Raw genomic sequence first — 23,245 nt, 5'->3', positions numbered from 1 at the left:
CTGATCTTTTGCCAATAAATGCTCATCTCAATAGAGGTTACCAGACTATCAATTGATTGAATTAATTTCCCATGCTTGAGCGGTTTATTGTTTGCAGACAGCATGCATCAATTTTTCCAGCAAATCAGGTGTTCTACTAACCCATTGCTGACATAATCAGAGTCAGTGATTATGACCAGTTGTTTGAATTGGTGGTGTGCTGCAGTGAGGGTGGCTTGATCTACTGCCATCAACTCTGCCACCTGACTACTTCAGGGACCTATTTTGTACCCAGCAAAAGGGTTCCGGGGCATTATTCACCCAGGCATTCCCAAAGCCAGCTACTAGTTCTCTTTCCCTGTGATTTTTAACATTGTAGGAGCACCCATCCACAAACTGTGGGTATCCCGGGCACGTGCCTTCCTCATAGACTTTGTGCGGGGACGTAAGGTACGCCTCCATATTTTCATTGGTCCTTAGACTTCATCTTCGAGACAGTTTTCTTGAGCACAGTCATGGAAGTCGGCCAATCCTTGCACTGTAAGACTCTGGGCCTCATTACACGGTAGGCGGTAGGGATTTAACGTTACCGGTAATGGAATACCGGCAACGTTAAATCCCCAAGTGAATTAAGACCCGGCTCACCACTATTAGTGACACCGCTAAGTACGGTGCCACTAATAGCGGGCAGTCCGCGTGCGCGCGACCCTCCATCCCGTAAATAACGCCATGCCGCTAATAGCACAGCATCACAAGGCAAGTGGACATGCCAATAGCGGCATGGTAAAGCCCCCAAAACCCCTTACCGCCATGGCGCTAATACCGGCATTGCGAACCACCCATTAAGAGAACTGAGCAGTCCCACCTGCCACAGGTGGACACAATAAGCACAGGTGGAGGCAATGGAGACTGTGGCAGCTCAAAAGGAGCAGACCACACCCATTCCCACACCCCGTCCCACACCAAGATGGTTCCAATACTAGCAGCATTACATGGGCTGGAGGACATGATTGCAGCGCAGCAGCAACAACAACAGGCAGCACAGAGGAGATGCAGGAGGAGGTGGAGGAGGGCAAGACAGGCACAGCAAGCACCACCATGGGACCTAATCATACCACAGAGGCACCCACCAATCCCCAGGATCAGAGCCAGTCCATTTAACCTAACCCCTGAGCAGATACACACCCTGTACCGTCTGGACTGGGATACCATTACCAGCATCGTGGACATGATACACAAGGACATTGTGAGCCTCATAGACATCCGAACTGCCACACCCCCTCTACTCAAGGTGGTGACTGTGCTCCACTTCCTGGCCACAGGCACCTACCAGCATACAGTGGGGCAGATGCATGGCATCTCACAACCAGTATTCTCACGCACGCTGAACCAGGTACTTGATGCCCTCCTGAAGCATGCACCTGAACACATATTCATGCCACGGACTGCCCAGGAGATTGCAAACACCAAAGTTGGGTTATATTCACTGGCATGCATTCCAAGTTGCATCGGGGCCATTGACTGTACCCATGTGGAATTGGTGGTCCCACATCACAATGAAGAAGTCTACCGAAACAGGAAGCAATTCCACTCCATCAATGTCCAAATGGTATGTGACGCCAACAAGATAATCACACATTGTTGTGCCCGATTTCCCGGATCAACCCATGATTCCATGATCCTGCGGAACTCAACTATCCCACGCTACATGGAGCGACAAGCCGGACAACGTTTGTGGCTACTTGGTGAGTAGCAGGGCAAGCACATGGCAGTGTGATTGGGGGGGGGGAGATACATACTCCAACTGGGTGTGATTGGGGGGGGATATACATACTCCAACTGGGTGTGTTGATTGGGGTGGAGAGATACATACTCCAACTGGGTGTGATTGGGGGGGAGAGATACATACTCCAACTGGGTGTGATCAGTGGGGGGTAGATACATACTCGAAATGGGTGTAGCTTGTCGTCCGTCAGACAAATGCACATACAGATGTACGCCAATGTCTATCTGGGAAGGCCGCAACGTACTTGAGATGAACGGACATGCAAGTATAAGCTACACAACATAGATGAGAATCCAGGTCTAGAAGCATTAAACATCCATCCACATTCACATTGCACAACATTGCACGCCACAAAATAAACAAATGTCATACATGCCGTCAAGATAGTCATACAGAATTAGTCCAGCACAACATCAATAATGCAATGTGCCCTTGAATGCATGCAAAGGGATCACCCCTAGCCATAGCATTGCACCACACACCCATAGCACCACTGACGTGATGCCTCTCAGCATGGCAACATCAATGTTGGAATGGCAGTACACCAGCAGTGTGGTACCAAATCTGCCTGGGCCCAGGGACACCTAAAACCTGGCCTCACCCAGGACATGTCAATTACTGTTGGAGGCATTAATGGGCATGTCTACTTGCAGGCTTGAGCTCACCTTTGCACATTGATTCCATGATCCTGCGGAACGCAACTATCCCACGCTACATGGAGCGACAAGCCGGACAACGTTTGTGGCTACTTGGTGAGTAGCAGGGCAAGCACATGGCAGTGTGATTGGAGGGGGGAGATACATACTCCAACTGGGTGTGATTGGGGGGGAGAGATACATACTCCAACTGGGTGTGGTGATTGGGGTGGAGAGATACATACTCCAACTGGGTGTGATTGGGGGGGAGAGATACATACTCCAACTGGGTGTGATCAGTGGGGGGGAGATACATACTCGAAATGGGTGTAGCTTGTCGTCCGTCAGACAAATGCACATACAGATGTACGCCAATGTCTATCTGGGAAGGCCGCAACGTACTTGAGATGAACGGACATGCAAGTATAAGCTACACAACATAGATGACAATCCAGGTCTAGAAGCATTAAACATCCATCCACATTCACATTGCACAACATTGCACGCCACAAAATAAACAAATGTCATACATGCCGTCAAGATAGTCATACAGAATTAGTCTAGCACAACATCAATAATGCAATGTGCCCTTGAATGCATGCAAAGGTATCACCCCTAGCCATAGCATTGCACCACACACCTATAGAACAACTGAAGTGATGCCTCTCAGCATGGCAACAGCAATGTTGGAATGGCAGTACACCAGCAGTGTGGTACCAAATCTGCTTGGGCCCAGGGACACCTAAAACCTGGCCTCACCCAGGACATGTCAATTACTGTTGGAGGCATTAATGGGCATGTCTACTTGCAGGCTCGAGCTCACCTTTGCACATTGCACTCACACAGACCATCTGAATCTATGCTGTTAATTGTGTACTTCAATCACAATGCAAAGTCAATTTGTGTGATATGAACAGGCCGCTCTTGACGTGAACAGTAACAGGACCCCATTCGTCCCCCCATACAGGTGATGCCGGCTATCCCCTGAAGAGCTGGCTCCTCACACCTGTACGGAACCCACAGAACAGGCACGAAGAGGAATACAATCATGCACATACCCGTACCTGCATCGTGATCGAGCAGACTTTTGGCCTTTTGAAGACACGGTTTAGGTACATTAGCAGGTCTGGTGGCGCTCTCCTGTATGGCCATGAGAAGGTGGCCAAGATCACCATGGCATGTGACATGCTGCACAATATGTGTATCAGACGGAATGTGCCACTGCCCCCTGACGTTGAAATAGAAGCACCTGATGAGGATGATGATGGTGATGAGGACGGAGGTGAAGGGGATGCAGGTCATGCAAGTGGGGATGCCCAGGAGGGACGTGCTGTGAGACAGCATCTGATCAACCAAATATTCTGAGTAACATGGTTTCGTACTGCCACATGGATATGGGTAGTAATGCACTGGTGTCTGTTTGGAAGCGCACAATGGACACTGGCGTCAATAAAGTACACATACACAATGAAGAAGTCCAAGCCTGTGTTTTGATCAAACACCAGTGTATTAAGGAACGTAAAGAAGAAAATGTGCATGTCCCCAAACATCCTACCACCCTTCCCCTCACCCCCCACAACAGTCCCATAACATCCTTCCCCCCACCCCCTACAACAGTCCCATAACACCCTTCACCCCACCCCCCACAACAGTCCCATAACACCCTTCCCCCAACCCCCACAACAGTCCCATAACACCCTTCCCCCCACCCCCCACAACAGACCCATAACACCCTTCCCCCACCCCCCACAACAGTTCCTCATGTGTCTGCCACAATGTTTCCTTCCAGACATGCACGCGGAAGCTTGACCATGCACTCCCTATTGGCCATTGCCAACACCAGCATTGGGAGGCTGCCTAGACGTGCGCCTGGTGGTGCGTGAGGAGCGGCGGAGGGGGCTTGTCTGCCTCGAACTGGCGGATGAGGAAGTGGCAGACTGTCCTGGTGGTGGGAAGTGGCGGTCCATTGTGTCCACTATCCGTGTGAGGACCTCCCTAACTCGGATAATCTCCCCACACAGCCTACCTGTACATGCCTCCATCCCCTCCCTGGAGTGCCTTGCTGTCTCTGTAATCTCCGCCCTGAGACGGGCAGCCTCCTCCACATGCTGCCCGACCAGCACAGTTATTTCCTGTTGCCGCTGGCTGATGCTGGCCAGGTCGAGGGCAGTGTTTGGTTCTGGTGGTGTGGCTGCTCTGCCCTGTGATGCTACCAGGTCAACAGATGAAGCCACGGGGGGGCTACTAAAAGCTCCCATGTTCTCATCGCCAGTGACATTAGACCCAGGTGTCTGCTGTGGTGATGGCTTGGGAGTACCAGGGGGTTTTGGGGTGTGCATCTCCATGTGGAAATCGGTTGTGTCCTCAACATCTGATAGTGGTGCAGTGGCTGCCGCCTCTCCTGCAGAACTAGCTGCAGCTGAGGGTGGTCCATCCGTGGCTGGGATCGGTGGTGGTGGCCCTCCGTGGCTGGGATCGGTGGTAGTGTGTTAACCTCTGGAGGTGGGGCAGTTGTTGGTGGTGTGGCAACTTGTGTCTTGGCAGTGGCGCTCCACCGATGTTTCACACTCTGCATCTGGACCCTTCTACCTTTGCCCCTTGATGTTGTGGGGGTGTCCTCTGTGTCCTGTGCACTTGTTTTCTTATGCGCAGGGGGTGCCTGAGATGCATTGCCAGCATCCTCACTGTCTGTATGTGAGCCTGTCGGGGACAAGAAGGGGGATGGCATTGGTTACGGTTCTATGTACTTAATGCAGTATACATCAATAATGCAGTTGTGGGCATTTGGACTTCATTGTAAAGGAAGCAGGTGATGTGTCAGTCCAGTGGCTCATCCATGCATGGTTGTGTGTGGCACTTGTCTCTGGTGATGTGTGCATGTGTGTGTGTTTGGGTCTGACACTGACATGGCCAGGGTTGGATGCATGTGTGGATGTTTGGCCATCCATGAGGTGATTTTGGGCTCACATTTGGGGGAACCAGTAAATTCACATTGCATGCTTTCATGTGTACACTCACCTCCATCTGAAGTGGTTGCCACGCCATGCTCCATCGTCCCGACTCCCTCTATGGATTCCACTCCAATGAGGTTGGCGCAGGTCTCCTCCCATTCTTTCAGTTTTATGGGCGAACCAGATCCACCTGCTGTGGCAATGTTGTGGTTTTCTGCAAGGATGCTTCTTACCCGGAATCTGAGGTCATCTCACCTCTTTCTGCACTCACGCACATTGCGGGTGGTGGTGCCCACAGCACTGACTTTCAAGGCAACCTCAGCCCAGATTGCCTTCTTTTTGATGAGTGTCTCCCGCCGCATGTCGCTGGCAAAGACCGCGGCGGCATTGTCAGCTAGGGTCTGGGTGAGCATTAATAGCTCCTCTGTGGTAAATTTTTCCTTCCGCTGCTGGTCGGAGGTTTTTTTAATGCCTTGGGCATGTCGAGGGTGTCCCTGTGGATTTCCTACTGCAAACTACTCAGAACAGGTCCAGGGGGCATAGGATGGCAATGGATTGTGTTTTTTATGATGGCCGCCATGCTCTTTCCCGTTCCTGTGCGATGATGCTGTTTTCTGGTTCCGCAATTTAACGGTCACCGCTAATAGTGGTGACCGCTATTTGCATGCAGCGTGAGGGCGGAGGTGCTATCTGCACTTTCGTCGAAGCCGGTAAGAGACTTTTTGGGAAATTCAGCACCATGGCGGTAGGGTCATTACCGGCATGGCGCTATGCTCGTGTCCGCGTACTCGTAATGGTACACTATTAGCGCCCTCTTTTGAGGGCAGACACGTTAAGAGCGCCATGCCGGTAATTTGAGATTTTTAGCGCACAACGTGTAATGAGGCCCTCTTCCTGTTTTGTTCATATCTGACTACCACAGGAAAGCCTTGCATGGACAGAATCCAGGAAGTAATTCTGGAATTACTTACGTTCCCTGTTTGGATGTGGTCACTTTGTAAGTATATACAGATACTACCCCAGTGGCACCAGCGTCTGTCACTCACGGCTGCTAATAGCAATACACAATTTGGAGTGCAGATAGTTAGTCCTGACCATTAATGGCACAGGCTGCCTGTGCTCGTCAACCTTGCTTCCTTCAGGCCTTTCATTTAGGTGGTGAGCCATCACAGGTGGGAGGTGAGCAATCATGCCTGCAGGTCTAGGTAGTCGGTGCATTGGCCACTATTTTCCATACCCGGTGTAAAGTAGAGCATTTGCCTAACGGATTGTCTACTGCAAACAATAACATAGTTATTCATGTGTGTTGTAATCTTGTGGGAAATGAAACTGGGATTTGGAATTCATCAGTACTGTCAGACAATACGTTATTCAGATTAGTTCAATCCATACAAGGGCACATGTGTAGGTAATTCATAAATGAATACTGCCAGGCACAACCGAATATGAAAAAAAGACATTAGGATCACAGTTAATCAAAACACTATCATAAATATAATGTAATTCTATATTCACAATATAATAAGATCAATTAAAATGTAATATCGGCATGCATGGCCTGAGGATTCCTGCAGGGCGACCAAACATAAGGCAATCATCACTTCTCTGTGAGTGCTGCCACCATGCACACCTTCCCATTGCGAAGCATCGTGCAGCCTCTTTTAAATGTAAGAGGGCACATGAGACTGCCTGGGTGTCAGCAGACAAAATACACATGACTGCTGATTGGCATTGACTCCGATGAGTTGAATTTAAAATTGGTCCATTAATCTCTTTCTCAATTTCTTATATTTTTTACAAAAAAAGAAATCAAGAAATGTTGTTTGGGGAAAGTCATGGCAAAAAGTACAACAGGAAGCCACTTGACCGGGACTTTCTACGCCCCACCTTGCAGATTGTATTCACAATCGATCGAATCTGAGTCTTCGATTGGAAACCAATCAGAAAATAAATGGCTCCATGTTAAGTAAGATTGTGGACCATTGGCTGCACTATTGCAGATATGGCTCAGTCTAGTGAGCAGTTTAATGTGGCTTATTCCCTATCTAGCTGCATTTACAAACCAAACGTATGAAGGAGTAAAGTGTTCTTGGCCTTCGTTTAGTGAGCTGAGAGTGACTACTGTCGATCCCTGAGTACCTGTGCATCATTTGGCTACATAGTTCTGCCATACAATCCTGGATACTTTGTTAGATGTGAGCAAATTGCCCACCAACCACATAGACATAGTGATTCTGTTGCTAATGCTGCAAGGACCTTTAGGTGCAGCAGTCTGTTTTGTTTGTTTGTTTTGTTTATTTATTTCTATAGCGCTCCGGACCCGGGAGTATAAGGGCGCTTAGTACAAGTTACAGGTACAGTGCATAGAAAACAATAATCTTAAGGCAGCAAGTATATACAGAATATACAGACAATAGAAGTAATAGCAGACAGAAGTGACAAAAGAGACATATGCAGTATGTACAGTTAATAACTGGGTCTGACTTAAGGTTGACTTTTTGACAGGAGCCACCCAATTGCCTGTTTCCTGAACGACTGGAATGATTTGGATGCCTTAATATTCAGAGGCAAGGTATTCCAGAGTTGGGAGGCGAGGACAGAGAAGCTTGAGCCACCGGCTCTTTTGGAGGTAAATCTGGGTACTGTAAGACATAGGGTATTAGACGATCTTGTGGTTCTGATGGAGGTACTCATGGTGTATTTGTTAGTAAGGTAGGGGGGGGCTAAATGGTTGAGAGCTTTGTAGGTGAGGCAGAGGGATTTTAGATTGATTTTAGGTTGGATGGTGAACCATTTGCATGTGGTTCTGGTGGCAGAGATGTGCTCGCGCCTGGGAATGTTTAGCGCTGCTCGTAGCGCATTATTTTGAAGGACTTGGAGTTTGCCGATTATCGCTTGGTTGGCACCTAAGTAGAGGCTATTGCAGTAGTCTAACTTAGATTGTATAAGAGCTCTGGCTAGAGTGAGGCAACTGTTAGAGGAAAGGAATGGTCTACAAGCTCTGATTAGTTGTCCTGTATAGGCAGTGGCTGAGGCGATCGAGTTGACTTGTTTAGTGAGGTTTGTATTGGCATCGAGGTAGAAGCCAAGAGTTTTCACGCTTTTGGCGATCGTAATAGTATTGCCACCAATAATGATATTGGAATAGTTAGGTTTTTGTAGGTTGATCGGTGCACCAACAATGAGAAGTTCAGTCTTCTCGTCATTCAGGCAGAGGCTGTGTGTGGCCATCCATGCCTGAATGACAGAGAAGATTATGTTGATCCTGGCTACATCAGTATTGTAGTTGCCCGAGATGGTGAGGAGTATCTGGGTGTCATCCGCGTAGCTTGTGTAGGTGACACCCAGACGGTCCAGTTTATCAAAGAGGGGCTTTGTAAAGATGTTGTGTAAGGTTGGTGAAACACATGAGCCTTGTGGGACACCGCAGGTGATAGGGATAGGGTCTGCTGCTGCCACTGGAGAGAAGACTCTCATGGTTCTGTTGGCCAGGAAGGACTGTATCCACGCGACAGCAGAGGGAGAGAAGTGGGCAGCAGAAGAGAGGTGGTTGCAGAGTATCTTATGGTCAACCAGGTCGAAGGCTGCTGAGAGATCTAAAAGGAGTTAGATGGCAGCCTTGCCCTTATCTTTGATTTCGTCAATCTGACTTTTGAGATCAACAAGGGCAGTTTCTGTTCCATGTTGAGGCCTAAAGCCAGACTGACGCAATCCGAGTAATTGGTTGGACTCTAGGTAATGCTGAATTTGCAAGTAAGCCACTCTGTCAAGGATTTTTAACAGGAAGGGAACAGTTGTGATAGGCCTGTAATTTGTAGGGATGGCTGGGTCCAGGGTTTGCTTTTTTAGCAAAGGGAGGACCCATCACTGTTTCAGATTATTGGGTACCGAATTGGTAGAGAATGACACGTTTATGAGCTTAGAAATGAAAGGGGCGAGGTCTCTAGCTGCATCCTTTATAATCTGTGCGGGGCAACTGTCCCCTTTGCAATTTGAGGGTTTGAGGGAGGTTATGATTTTTTGCACTTCTAATACGGTTACTTTTTTGAAGGTGAAGCCATGGTTAGTGTTGGGGGTAATGGGTAGGCTGAGATTGGGGGGCTAGGTGTGGGGCTACTGTTGGACAGTTGTAGTCTTTTGTTTTCAATTTTTGTTTGGAGGCCAGTAATTTTATTCGCAAGGGCATCTTGGATGCTAGTGCACCAGCGTTGGTCCTTCACGGACATGTCCTTAGGTGGATTGGGATTTTCTAACTCTTTCAGGATGGTAAATAATTCTTTGGTACTGGAACTAGCATTGCTTATTCTTATATTATAGGCTTCCTTTTTTGTGCAAATTATTTCCTTTTTGTAATGGGAGGATGCATTGGTAAGATTAATTTTGTGTTCCTCTGTAGGGTTCATTTTCCAAAGGGCTTCCAATTTGGACTTTTTATTTCTTAGTATTTTAAGTTCTGGTGTATACCAGGCGTTAAGGTGAGCTTTAGTTTTACCTTTGCATAGTTTTAGAGGAGCAACAAGGTCGATAGCTTTGGTCATGGCGTTATTGTAGATGTCTACTAGTAAATTAGGGTCTGATGAATTGGGGATCATATTTAGGGTGGGTAGAACCAGTGGGATGAGGGCTTCAGCGGTGATGTTCCGCTTATTTCTCGTCAGACATGCTGGTGCCGGTGGGCACTGTATATGGAGAGGGTTATTAGTGCTAATGTCAAATGAAAGTAGGAGGTGATCGGTCAAAATGAGTGGTTGGGGGGGGGGGGTCCTTGCAGGTAATGTTGCAGTTGTGGGAAGCCAGCCAGTCTAAGGTCCTAATTTGAGATGTAATGCAAAGGTTGGAGCTAAGGGGGCGCGGTGGGAGACATAATAATATTTTGTAAAATGTATTCTGGACCCATTGTAGTTGCCCTAGGTTTATGAACACCCACATTCCCAACCCACATAGTACCAATGATGTTACCTTTGTCTGATATACTCACATAATGTGGTCAATAGTGTGTCTTTTGAACTAATCCATAAAAGTAAAAATGCCACTGAGTTGCTTTAGTCAATTTTTTCAATTAGTTTTTCCACATGCTAATCATTTGATAAGGTAGGAGCTAAATGGATGCCTAAATAGTCAACAGAAAATGCTCTCTCTTTCGGGACACCTGCTGAGAAGAACTTTAAAAGCTTCTTGTATGCCATTCTGTGAATGTTAAAAGATTTCTGTGATACTATCAGACCATAAAACTCATGGCCGGCTCCTTCTGCTAGTTGCCCATTGATAAGGTCATAGTTACCTATGTACACATCCTCTGGCCTCTAAAGTTACACAGAACAAGTTTCTCAAAGTTCACCCCTTACTGCCGTGTTTTAATCTGTTTATAAAAAATCCCACTACAGGTAAATTCATGAATCCGCTTTATATGTTTTTTCAGTGTTCATGCATGCTTAATACATTCTATCTTTCCCTTAAAGTATATTCTTCAGGACAGGCCGCCTTTCCCACGTGCACTTTTAAGAAACACATTGTGCTTGCTTCTGGGAACTCCATAGCACATTATGTCTGAATCGCGTTTATATTTCATTTGAAGGTTTTAACATTTGTCTTTCTAGGCACATGCAAATCTAATATGTATCAATTTAACCAGAAAGTAACACTAAGTAATATACACCATTCACATTTAACTATACTGGATACATATGAAATTGTAACATCGTACAAAATTCATCGCGCCCCCAGTCACAAATACGGCACACACAACATAAACCTCTCTTGATCGTGGGGATCTTTCCTGGCCATCCAAAAATTCCCCTCTTTAGTTAATACTTTGACTAAAAAATCATAATCTTCTTCTTGGGACCTTTCACACAAGTCCCAATATAGGTATACCCCTCCACTGAACAAACCCAACTCGTCCTCCCATCACTTCCGCAAACTACCCACTGTTCCACACAATCATCACAACTTGGTGGAGGACACAAAACAGCTTTAGTCTGAGTACCCATGTGAGATGAAATGGTAGTGATTCTAGCTTTGGACAGGGTAACAGTCATCATAGCATCTGCTTTCGGTACTTGGGCAGAACAACATCGTAAGAGCATTTGATAAGAGCAAAAGCCAATACAACGGTATGACTAAAATGCTGGTGCTGTTCAGAAATGTCTATTTAGGCTTTTGATGAGGCTGCTGAAAAGTAGTTTGAGTGTTTTGTTCATTGCAATAGTTCCTGACACCCATTGTCGAACAAAGCCATTGATTTGTCCATATATGATGATGAGGACGACGCAAGGGGCACAGGGGACAAAGATGGCACAAATGAGGTTTTGGGCATTGGACGGGCCAGGACCAAGTGCTCCTCAGGGATAAGGAAGACTGGCATGTGGAGTGTAGAGAAACTGCACACACCACACCAGGCTGGAGGCAACTGCCTATAGGCATTCAATCCACAGGTCAAAAAATTGTCCATAAGGGCAGCTGTTCCTCCAGCCATATCAGCGATGTGAAGCGTGTGACTGCAGTTCCCATTTGTGCCAACGGGCAATGTGACATTGCCCTTAAAAGACAAAGATAAATGGGTGCCTGTATTTTAACAGGCCTGTCTGTCTCTTTGAGCCATGTCAGATGCTGCAAATAACTTTGCCACACTTTCCCACATTCTTGGTTTATAGGTGCCACCCCTTCTTCTGAGAATCCCCTCATTGCCCCGCTCTGAAACTCTTCAACCTTGCACCCACATTTTTTCTTTTTTTAAATAGCTCCTTCTAAACTCAATTGAACTGTCTGTAAACAAAGGATATTTTTCTGCTCTTTACGATCTGCAGCTGGACCTTCTTCATTGATAAGCAAAACATATGCTGTAACTGATTGCTCTTTAAACTGCCCTTGCACCCTGCACAATTCTAAGTGCACTAGACACAGTGCCTCTGCTACCTCTACTTAATTTGGGCTAAACACCCTAGGGACACTAGATGCATGTGGGATGAGACAGCAAATGTAGCAATATCCTACTGATCCCTCTCTCCCAACTTTCCTCATATGGCTGTACATTACCTACTGCAAAACAATGTGCATCTGTTTTGGGATCTATTTAATCATCACCATCATCCAAGAAATCAACAGCAATTCTTCTTCTTACCCTTGACAATACATCCTCCGTTTCGGTAAAACCAAATACATGTGACTCTTCTACTTTTACACTTGTCATTCTCAAACATGATGACAAGAGAACCACAAAAACATATAAACACTCATTTTAGAACACATTTAACATTTAAATATTTCTTCTTTTTCTAAACAGAGAATTCAAGTCTTGGATCATTGATCTCAACCGCCTTTTCCACTGGAAAGAACAGCGGATACTCAGGGCATACTTAATGTTGATCCTGCTCCTGAGCAGATGGAGAGGTGTTGGTATCCCTTTGAGTATCACTGACATGGATCCAACTCTTGTTGCGCTCCACATTCACAACAGTCAGAGTTACATAAATGACATTTGAAAGGAAGGTTGGAGTTTGGTAGGCGGAACTCCCTCACTCCTGCGCACTCCTATTTTTAGTTTGGTACTTTATTACGACCTGCAGCCTAGTTCTTGTTTGTCAGGGAACCAACTCCAGGGTTCCTGTTTGTAAAAACAATTCGTGGGGTTTGGACAAACTGTGGAACTTATAGGCGCTGGTAGGGTATCGTAGTCCTGTATCCGTTGGTTAAGTAGAAATTAGTGGTGAAGGATGAGGCAGATTAGTTTTGAATTTCGCACGTGATTTGTTTTATTTCTATTCGTTGAACAGCACTAATACAATTCTTAGTCAGTTACAACACATGGATAGCTTTACACAGCCACAGCCGACGCGCGTTTCAACCTTAGTCTTTATCAAGGCTGGTGGTTTTGTGAGTTGGTGGTGCAGTTATGTGGTGTACCCATTGTAGTGACAACAATGAAATCAATGCGTTATGTACATTTGTATTTGTTCAAGACACCCGTTAATATAGCATGTTACCAAATTTAGAAATCCCAAGTGTATTGTGACTCCCATGTGAGGTGATTAGTCATGTGTTGGCAATAGGTGTTAGTGACATGTCAGTTAGTTATAACAACAATAACATATCCATATATACATAGGTCATGGAACGACAGGTTGGCAATTTCAATTTAGAGACAGACAAGGACATGGTACCAAGGAAAGAAGAAATGAGAGACGAATGTTAGTCAGTTAGGGGATTTATATAAAGGCAGTTATGCCCTGAGATAAACTGGGCAAGGAGGAGGTAAAGTGTCTTACCCTTTGAGTTGTATCATATGCTTCAAGAGAATGGTGTGCTGGTCCTACCCATGCTGGGGTGCCAGAGGACTGGATAGTCGAGCTAGAGAGAAAATACATATGGTTGAATGGGGGAGAAGTGAAAGACCATGGTAAGTTAGAGGTATTAGTGAAAGGTTTCTAGTAAACTCGTGACGGGGGGAGGCTTATATTAAGGGGGAATTGGGCCAGATCAGGTTAATTTGGTAAAGGAGGAATGGGAAGACTGTTGTCTGTATTGGCAAGGGGTTATAATGTGTTGGTGTTGGGAAGCGTATGTCAAGATGAGCGGCCGGGTGGGCGAGACGCGGTTGCGTGAGGAATTAGTGAAATGTCAGCAGCTAGTGTTTGGATGGAGCAAGCAAAATGGGTGCTGGCGATTTAGTAGTGCGGCCGGGTAAGAGAGGAAGGTGGTTGCGTGCGAAACAATGAATTGTCAGCAACTAGTGTTCGGATGGAGCGAGCTAAAAATGGGTGCTGGCGGTTATAATGCGGCCGGGTAAGAGAGACGCGGTTGCATGAGGAGATAGTGAAATGTCAGCAGCTAGTGTTTGGATGGCGTGAGCTGAAAATCCCGCTCTCTTGGATCCCGCTCTCTTACCTCTCTTTGTTCTAATCTTGGAGGTATGTTGCCCCGGGTAGAGCCTAAAAAATGAACTTGTTTACCGATTGGCTGTTGCTGCTGTTGTTTTGGTTGTGGTGCTCTCGTTCCTCTTCTGTATCGTTGGATCTCGTCCAGAAAATTGTAGCCAATGCTTCTGTTTTGGTCATGCTGTCTAGAGAGTCTAGATGGTACCCTGTCACCTTCTCTTTCAGTTTCCATATGCTTAGGTGGTACCTCTCTGTCCTCTTCTAATGACTCAGATTCCTGGTTGGAGTCATTGGTGTCCTTTGTTCCTTGTTCGGGTTCTGGTTCACTGTCTGCGTCAGATGTTGCTGGAGAGCAGGATACCGAGCTCTCTTTTGAGTTGTTTCCTTGTATGTTGTCAAATTTAGGTTGGAAAGTAAAGACTCTGTTGTCCTGATAGTCTCTTTCATCCCTTGCGAATTTCCTGCATTTCCTGATTTTAACTTCATCTTGGTGCATTCGTAATATTTCGTACATGGTTTTGTAGTTTTTTTCTTTGGTTGCTGCAGGGGCTTTGTTAGTTTCGATCTCATCTTTGAGTTGGTCAATCAATGTGACAAGTCTTCCGTGTGCTCTGTCAGCATGTTCTAGTAGTAACTCCATCATTGTTTTGGAGCCCATGATAAGGTTTTCTTCCCATTTGGCTGCTAGGTCAGCGTCATCCGGGTCGGTGAAGTCTGGGAAAATGATGATTCGTAGGCCCCTTGGGATTTTCTCCTGTTCTAGGTAAGTTTGGAGGGTAAATCTCTCCCAAAATTTGTTTATTTCCTTGGTACATAGCCTTTCTAATTTGATGAAAAGTTGCCTAAGGTTGTCAGGCGCCCTTGGGGTGGGTGGGATTGCATGCACTGTTGATCCTTTAGGTGCAAAGAGGTTCTTGGTATCCGTAATTCTTGATTCCAGATAGTTCGCCATGTTAGGTTGGAGTGCTGCTGGGGATCTGGTCCCTGGATTGAAATTTGAAAGGAGACTACTTTATGCCCGCCTTATTCATCATTCCTCCACCCCCAATTGTGTTCCATTCCACCTCCCCCCCTTCTCCCTTACCATGTCCATGCCAACACAGGACCAAACCACTTCTGATCAGCCTAACTGACAAGCCTATCCCTGTGCCCTTATCAATCATCCAATCAAATCGCTCGATTGAGCAGCCAACCGCAGTAGACCTTACATATAAACAGGAAGTCAAGCCAATTTGCAACTAATCAGGATAGCGAACGTGACGAGATAGCTGATTCATGCCAGCCGGCACAGGTAAGCCCTGCCAAACTTAGGTCCTTTATTATCAACCGCCAGCACCTATTTTAGCTCGCTCTATCCAAACACTGCAACCGCGTCTCTCTTACCCGGCCGCTTTATAACCGCCAGCATCCAATTTAGTTCACTCAATCCGAACGCTAGTTGCTGAGAATTCATAATTCGCACACAACCGCGTTCCTCTGTTACCCGGCCGCATTACTCAACGCCAGCACCCATTTTGCTCGCTCTCCAAACACTAGCTGCAGACTACTCCCCATGCAGCCGTGTCTCTCTTACCCGGCCGCAGTATTAACCGCCAGCACCCATTTTCAGCTCACGCCATCCAAACACTAGCTGCTGACATTTCACTATCTCCTCATGCAACCGCGTCTCTCTTACCCGGCCGCATTATAACCGCCAGCACCCATTTTTAGCTCGCTCCATCCGAACACTAGTTGCTGACAATTCATTGTTTCCCACGCAACCACCTTCCTCTCTTACCCGGCCGCACTACTAAATCGCCAGCACCCATTTTGCTTGCTCCATCCAAACAATAGCTGCTGACATTTCACTAATTCCTCACGCAACCGCGTCTCGCCCACCCGGCCGCTCATCTTGACATACGCTTCCCAACACCAACACATTATAACCCCTTGCCAATACAGACAACAGTCTTCCCATTCCTCCTTTACCAAATTAACCTGATCTGGCCCAATTCCCCCTTAATATAAGCCTCCCCCCGTCACGAGTTTACTAGAAACCTTTCACTAATACCTCTAACTTACCATGGTCTTTCACTTCTCCCCCATTCAACCATATGTATTTTCTCTCTAGCTCGACTATCCAGTCCTCTGGCACCCCAGCATGGGTAGGACCAGCACACCATTCTCTTGAAGCATATGATACAACTCAAAGGGTAAGACACTTTACCTCCTCCTTGCCCAGTTTATCTCAGGGCATAACTGCCTTTATATAAATCCCCTAACTGACTAACATTCGTCTCTCATTTCTTCTTTCCTTGGTACCATGTCCTTGTCTGTCTCTAAATTGAAATTGCCAACCTGTCGTTCCATGACCTATGTATATATGGATATGTTATTGTTGTTATAACTAACTGACATGTCACTAACACCTATTGCCAACACATGACTAATCACCTCACATGGGTGTCACAATACACTTGGGATTTCTAAATTTGGTAACATGCTATATTAACGGGTGTCTTGAACAAATACAAATGTACATAACGCATTGATTTCATTGTTGTCACTACAATGGGTACACCACATAACTGCACCACCAATTCACAAAACCACCAGCCTTGATAAAGACTAAGGTTGAAACGCGCGTCGGCTGTGGCTGTGTAAAGCTATCCATGTGTTGAAACTGACTAAGAATTGTATTAGTGCTGTTCAACGAATAGAAATAAAACAAATCACGTGCGAAATTCAAAACTAATCTGCCTCATCCTTCACCACTAATTTCTACTTAACCAACGGATATAGGACTACGATACCTTACATAAATGACACACTCGGCCCATGGAAATGCTGCTCATTCCAATGACGTATAAAGGTACGGGTGAAGATCCAGCCTCCCGGAAGTAGCTGGGCTCGCGCTGATTGGTTCTTTCTTTGCCATTTTCTCCTGTAGTCTGTTGGTGAGAAGACACAACCTGTGACCATTAATCTTGACACTTTTGGTTAACACTGTGAGGTACTCCCTAAGCTTCTCTTCTACACCTCTGTGTTATTGTGTGTGTGTCTGAAGCAATGCATGCAGGTGGAGAGAGGTGTGTGTAGTCTCTGCCCATCACAATCTCGTGGGGGCTCAAGTGGAGATCTTTTCCTGGCTGATTTCTCAAATAAAACAGTGCTAAAGGAAGAAAGTACTACCAAGACTTTTTCAAATCACTGCACAATTTTGCTAACTGGGACTTAAGGAACCATTTAGTCTCTGCAAATCTGTTGGCCTGCGGTTTGTATACTGAGCAGAACTTGTGCATTATTCCTAAAAATGATGTAATTTCTGCGAATAAGGCATTCAAAAAGTGGGCTCCTTTATCAGACTTTAAGACCTTGCAAAGTGTCCACCGTGTATTACCTTCCTCAGCAGAATTCTTGCTGTGTACTTAACATCAGAATGCATGCAGGGACCAACCACAATCCACCGGGAGAATGGACAAAGAACAGCAATGATGTACCGATAATTGTTGCAGTGTGTGATTATGTCTCCAAAGTCTATATGGAGGTCCCTGAATGGTCCTGTGGGCCATTGCAAGACTCCCCTTACTTACCTCATGGTATTTCTGGGATTTAAGTCCTTGTAAACTACACAGGTCACTAACAAACCTACATACTTGTCCCTGGAGGTTCATATAAACCATTCTTCCTGGAGCTCTGCTGAAATGTGTCTCCGAGAAGTGTGTGATGGGTAATGTAGTTGCTCTAGAACCACAAAAAGCAGTTCTATTGGCATTAGTATATTGCCCCATCAATTCCTGTCTCCACAGCAAATCTGTGGGACTGAGAGGACACGTCCTCTCTTTTCCCAGAGCTCCTGTTCTTCTCTAGGGGATTTTCCTTGCAGCTCTATAACCTGAATCACGGGGACTGTGCTGCATGAGGCTGGCAATTGTACCTGCTGGAACACAGGTTCCATTTTCTGGGAATCTGTCAAAGAAAAGTATGTTGATTCCTTCGCCACCTTGTCTATGGCATTGTTTCCAAGGGCTGTTGGATTAGTATGGTTAGTATGAGCAGCACATTTAACTAAACCTACCTCTGCAGATAAAATAAATTCTTCATTTAGTCTAGATAGCAGTGCAGCATGATGGACTGGGGTCCCGTCAGATCTCCTAAACCCTTTTCTCTGCCACCTTGATAACCCTGAATGCACAGTGCAGGTGACATATGCAGAGTCCGAATAAATAGTGACTGATTTCCCCTTACTCATTTCTAGTGCCTCTATAAGAGCTAGCAGTTCCACCATTTGAAAAAAGTAATGGGAAGGCAAACGTCTCTTCAATCTGACCCGGCATTCCCCATCCAGAAAGCCGACAAAGGCTGCACCCGTATACCTCTCACAGTGTCCTGATTGATGGCTGAAGACCCATCAACAAAAAGTACCTCATCTCCCTCCAAGGCATCCTCTTTGACATTCATCCTCTCTTCCTCTTCCCCTTCATAAGTAGAACAATCATGAAGAATATCATATTGGGATGTATTGATGCATTTGACAGAATTACCTCATACCCCAGAACTCTTTGGGTCATCAACATCGACTTGGATTTTTCTAAGATCGTGAAGACTGCATGCATTATGTACAGTGTCACCAGCCAACCCATACTAATGGTTGAATACTTTTGACTCACAAAAGCCGCTGCCGCTAAAGCTTGCTCACAAGAGAAATGTCAGTGCATTACTGGATCTAGACGTCTGCTGTAGTACGCTAATGTATTGTGGCCTAGCAATGTTTTTGGGATCATGACTGCTGTCACCTGCCCATTGGAATGAGAAAACAAACAAAATTTTGTTTTGTTATTCGGGGTCGCCAATACCAGAGCATTGCTGATCGCAGCTTTGAGTTCCCGAAAGTAAGTCCCCATTTCTTCAGACTACTCTATCAGACCTTTTACACTTTCTTAAGCCCCTGCAGTAAGGGCCTCACATAACTAGAGTAATAAAAGATCTATGATCTACAATAGTTACAGAGCCCCAAAAACTGCTGCATGTGTTTCACTGTAACTGGCTGAGGTGTATTTTGAACTGCCTTGGATCTCTCTGGCATTACCTTATTTCCTGCAGGTGTTATTACTTGCCCCAAATATACTACCTCTGTCTGGCAGTACTGCAATTTTTCTTTGTACCCCATCTCCGCAAGCAGGATGAGGAGCAAATCATGCATGTACTTAATTACCGTACTGGACACATGTAAATCCCCGAAATCCATTTTAACCACTCTGTTAAAGACATTCAGAGATTCATAGGACCCCTGGGGAAACCTTGTGTGCTCCAATGTCTGAGTATATACGAGAAAGCCATGAGGTACTGAGAATCAGGGTGCAAGGGGACCAAGAAAAAGGCATTTTTCAAATCATTCACTGTGAAGTGGGTCGACAAAAGTAAGGATATTAGAGAGAATGGTGTGAGGATTTGGAACCACTGGAAATTCTGCCTCAACAATGTTATGGTGCAAATCCTGGACGTTCTTCCAACTGTACCCTTTCGCTTTCCTCACAGGGTAGATGACCATGCTGCATGGGGACAAAAACGGTTGTATTATGCCATGCTTCTACAATGCCATAATGGTCTTGTAAATCCCTTTGTCCGCATCTCTAGACATTGTGTACTGCTTAACCCATGATAATATTGCACAAGGTTATAGTTTTACTCACACTGCACCAACACTCTTTAGCAGCCTCACATCATGAGGATTATTGGTCCATAAATGAAACAGCACCTTTTCAAAATCCTCCTTCCAATTTGGCGGTGTATTTTTACAGAGAATCGTGGTCTGTGATACTTCCCTTTTCTCTATTGCCATCTGGCAAGGAAACTCAATATCAAAAAACATCTCTCCTGTGTCTTTGCGGTATTCAAAAAATTGCTTGTTCCTTCTAGACACAGTCGGATCGAAGCACAACACTGTGCAGCAATCTCTGCCTTTCTCATCTGTGCCTGAGAGAACCACCCTGTTCCTCTTGATCACTACTGCCTCCTAACAATGGTACCTGGTGTTAGGTGTTATTTCCTGCAGCACAACAGGCCAAAATAAGAATTCAATTGGTACCCGCCATGTCTGATTTCTGATCCCCATGATCCAGCTCAACAAAACCATCATACCATAAAGAAACACAGTTGAATGTACAAGTACCACCCCTGATCATGCTGTCACTACAATATGCATGCAAATGTGCTACTCTTCTTACTGGATACAAACCTGGAGTTCAGAATACTATGCCTTCCTCTGTGAAAGTGTAGAGTAACTCCTCAATGCTCACACCAGAAAAAATACAACCCACTAAGGGAAAAAGGACCAGCATGCCTCATGGAAGGAGAACAAGGTTTTTTTCTGTGATAAAAAAAAAACAAGTACGTGTCAACAAAGGACTCTGCTTCCATGGAACACCCTGGCGGAAAAAACAGCATGAGCAATAGTTTTTAAGTCACACAGTATAACAAGTGATGTGCAACACATAGGTTACAAATCCAGGGGGCTGGTTTATGTGACCCAATACAGATATATCCGGCTTCATACGAGATGGCAGGAGATTGGTCCCAGCATCTCCTGTCCGTCTTCATCCACATGGGGTGTTCTTCTTTCGTTGATGAAATATATAACATTAATTGGCAATTGAGTTACACACAACTCATTATTTCACAGTTTCACAGTGCACCTGATACCAAGGGCATGAGCAAGGCGACTACTTTAGAGATTGTGATAACGCCTCAGAGCTGTATAAACACCTGCTGCTTTCCCCGACACACCAGCACCCCCCCAACTTTCCCACCCAAGGCATACATTTGTTAACTTCTCCCCTGGTGCTTCGCAGCAAATATCACATTAACTGATGTTGGGTGCAGCCAGTCCCTGCTCTCTGATCTTGCAGACTGATTGGTCGCTTTACGGTTTTATGGTCAAGGGTCTTAGGCTAGTCAGTGTACTTGAATGTTTATGTCTAGATTTTTAGGGGTCTCAATTCACTGTAACTTAAGGATCTGGACAGACAAGGGCCTAAAGACCTCACCCCTCACTTTGTGGGATTGCTCTTTAAAGAATTATTTGGGTCTCTCTTGTCCTTGCTGGGCACATTCCTTCTGAGTTGCATGCATTACTGATGAGATACAATAAAGGACTGTGTGTGTACGCTCAGGAAATTAACCTTCTGCAGAGCTGCCAGGGCTGTGAGTGAAGAATGCACGCACATCAGTCTAACCCTCTAGACTACTAGCATACCCATGGGACAAGGCCTCAATTTCAAAATGGTATCTACCTTCTAAAATACGGTTTCAGAACACTCGTTATTCTAAGGGTATAATTCACTATGTCTTCATTACAATCTAACTTCTATGAGAGGGTCCCTCTGCCCCTTCATTCTCGTAACTCTCCTGCAATGTTTCATTCTACAATCGCCTTGTCCTGAATCACTGTGGGCCTGGGGCTTTCACCCCTGCTTCCCGTAATTCCCCCTTTCGTGAACCCTATATTAACTATCTATCGTGCCATCCTCTCAGCCTCCTCATCCCTCCATTTACCTTCCTTAGGCACCCACACTCTACCTGCTGAGTGAAAACATTCTCCTGTTTGAGCAGACTGCTCTGGGATGCAGGTAAGATATATGCAGCCCCCATGTCCTCCTAAATATACCCAGTGCCCCATTTATTTTTCAGAGTCAGGTGGGGCTGCAGTAACTGTTCCGGAGGGACAATACTTTGCTCTATTCTCACCATAGATAGCTTATTTGGGTCATCTGTTTGTATGGTCTAGGGAGGATAGCTCAGGGGCAAAGGGCTTGCCTTAGGAGCAAGACGACACTGAGCAGCGCAAGTTCGATCCCCGTGTCTGCACTTAGGAACCTCTGGGTATTAAGCGCGTTATAAATAGCCAATCATATCATACCTGCCCATATTTTGTACCACAAGGTGCACTGCTTATTGATGAATCCATCATCATCTCACTATTAGGGATCACCTTAGCACAGCTAAGTCCCAACTAGCATGTGTAGAACATCACCAACACGAACACCACCACTGGCACTAGCATCGTGAGGATCACGCCAATCAACAATGCTGCACATGAAAAAAGATCATCGAACCAGTAATTTCCTGGATCCCAGCTTCCATCTACATATGTTCTCCAAGGGTGTGCATGGCCTCTATTATTTGCGTGAGAGACCTGAGAGAGACATGAGTGCACGTTGATTTGTTTACACATTCCTCATTCCATGGCTGTAAGCAGATCAAGCACATACCGGTTATGCAGCATCATTAGCCGGATGGCTCTCAGTTCAACTTTAATTGTGTTAAATCCTTGTTGAGTGTCATTCCCCAACTCTATCAGTTCCTATCTAACAATTTGCAGCATTTGCCATTGGCTGCTGCTTGTATCCCTGGAACTAACAGAGAAGCAAAACATGTCTCTTCTTTATTGTGCAGTCTGTATCGATCAGGTATTTCTTTGAGCAATTGAGCTGAGTTTGACGATAGATAATTAGACCCTTTCTTCCTCTTCAAATTATGTTTTCCTTCATTACCAGTGGAATTCGGAAGACAGGAGGCTGTAGTGGGGATGCAGAAGAAGATGGCTCCAGTGATGATCTGGGGGTACCCAAGCTCCCAGGTTTCATAACTAGGTGCACTTCTGGGAGCACGAGAAGAGCTGAGTGCAGTGTGGTCAGTGAGCATACGCCCCTCCATGATTATGGAAGGTGCGGGATTGCTTGCTGGCTGCAGAAACATTAGGTATCCATCACTGAGGCTGTTCCTTTCTTGAGATCCAGAATGATGATTGTCACATTGCATCTATTATTGGTACCCACAGAGATACCTCCTGCATTATAGATGCACAGTTGATATTATTTCTGTTTCTGCACCGTTACTGGCTTCTCTTTTGCTTCAATCCATGTTAACTTTGCCACATGCTTCCCCCAGAATTCTTCACATACTTCATTCACCCTCTGAATCACTTCTTTTGCCTGTCTTATAAGTCGTCCTGTCATATAGCTCAACATAGTCTCATCCCAC

Source organism: Ambystoma mexicanum, chromosome 3p (genome assembly GCF_040938575.1).
Source record: "Ambystoma mexicanum isolate Mex_15411 chromosome 3p, UKY_AmexF1_1, whole genome shotgun sequence".
NCBI lineage: Eukaryota > Metazoa > Chordata > Amphibia > Caudata > Ambystomatidae > Ambystoma > Ambystoma mexicanum.
This window is presented reverse-complemented; position numbering follows the sequence as displayed.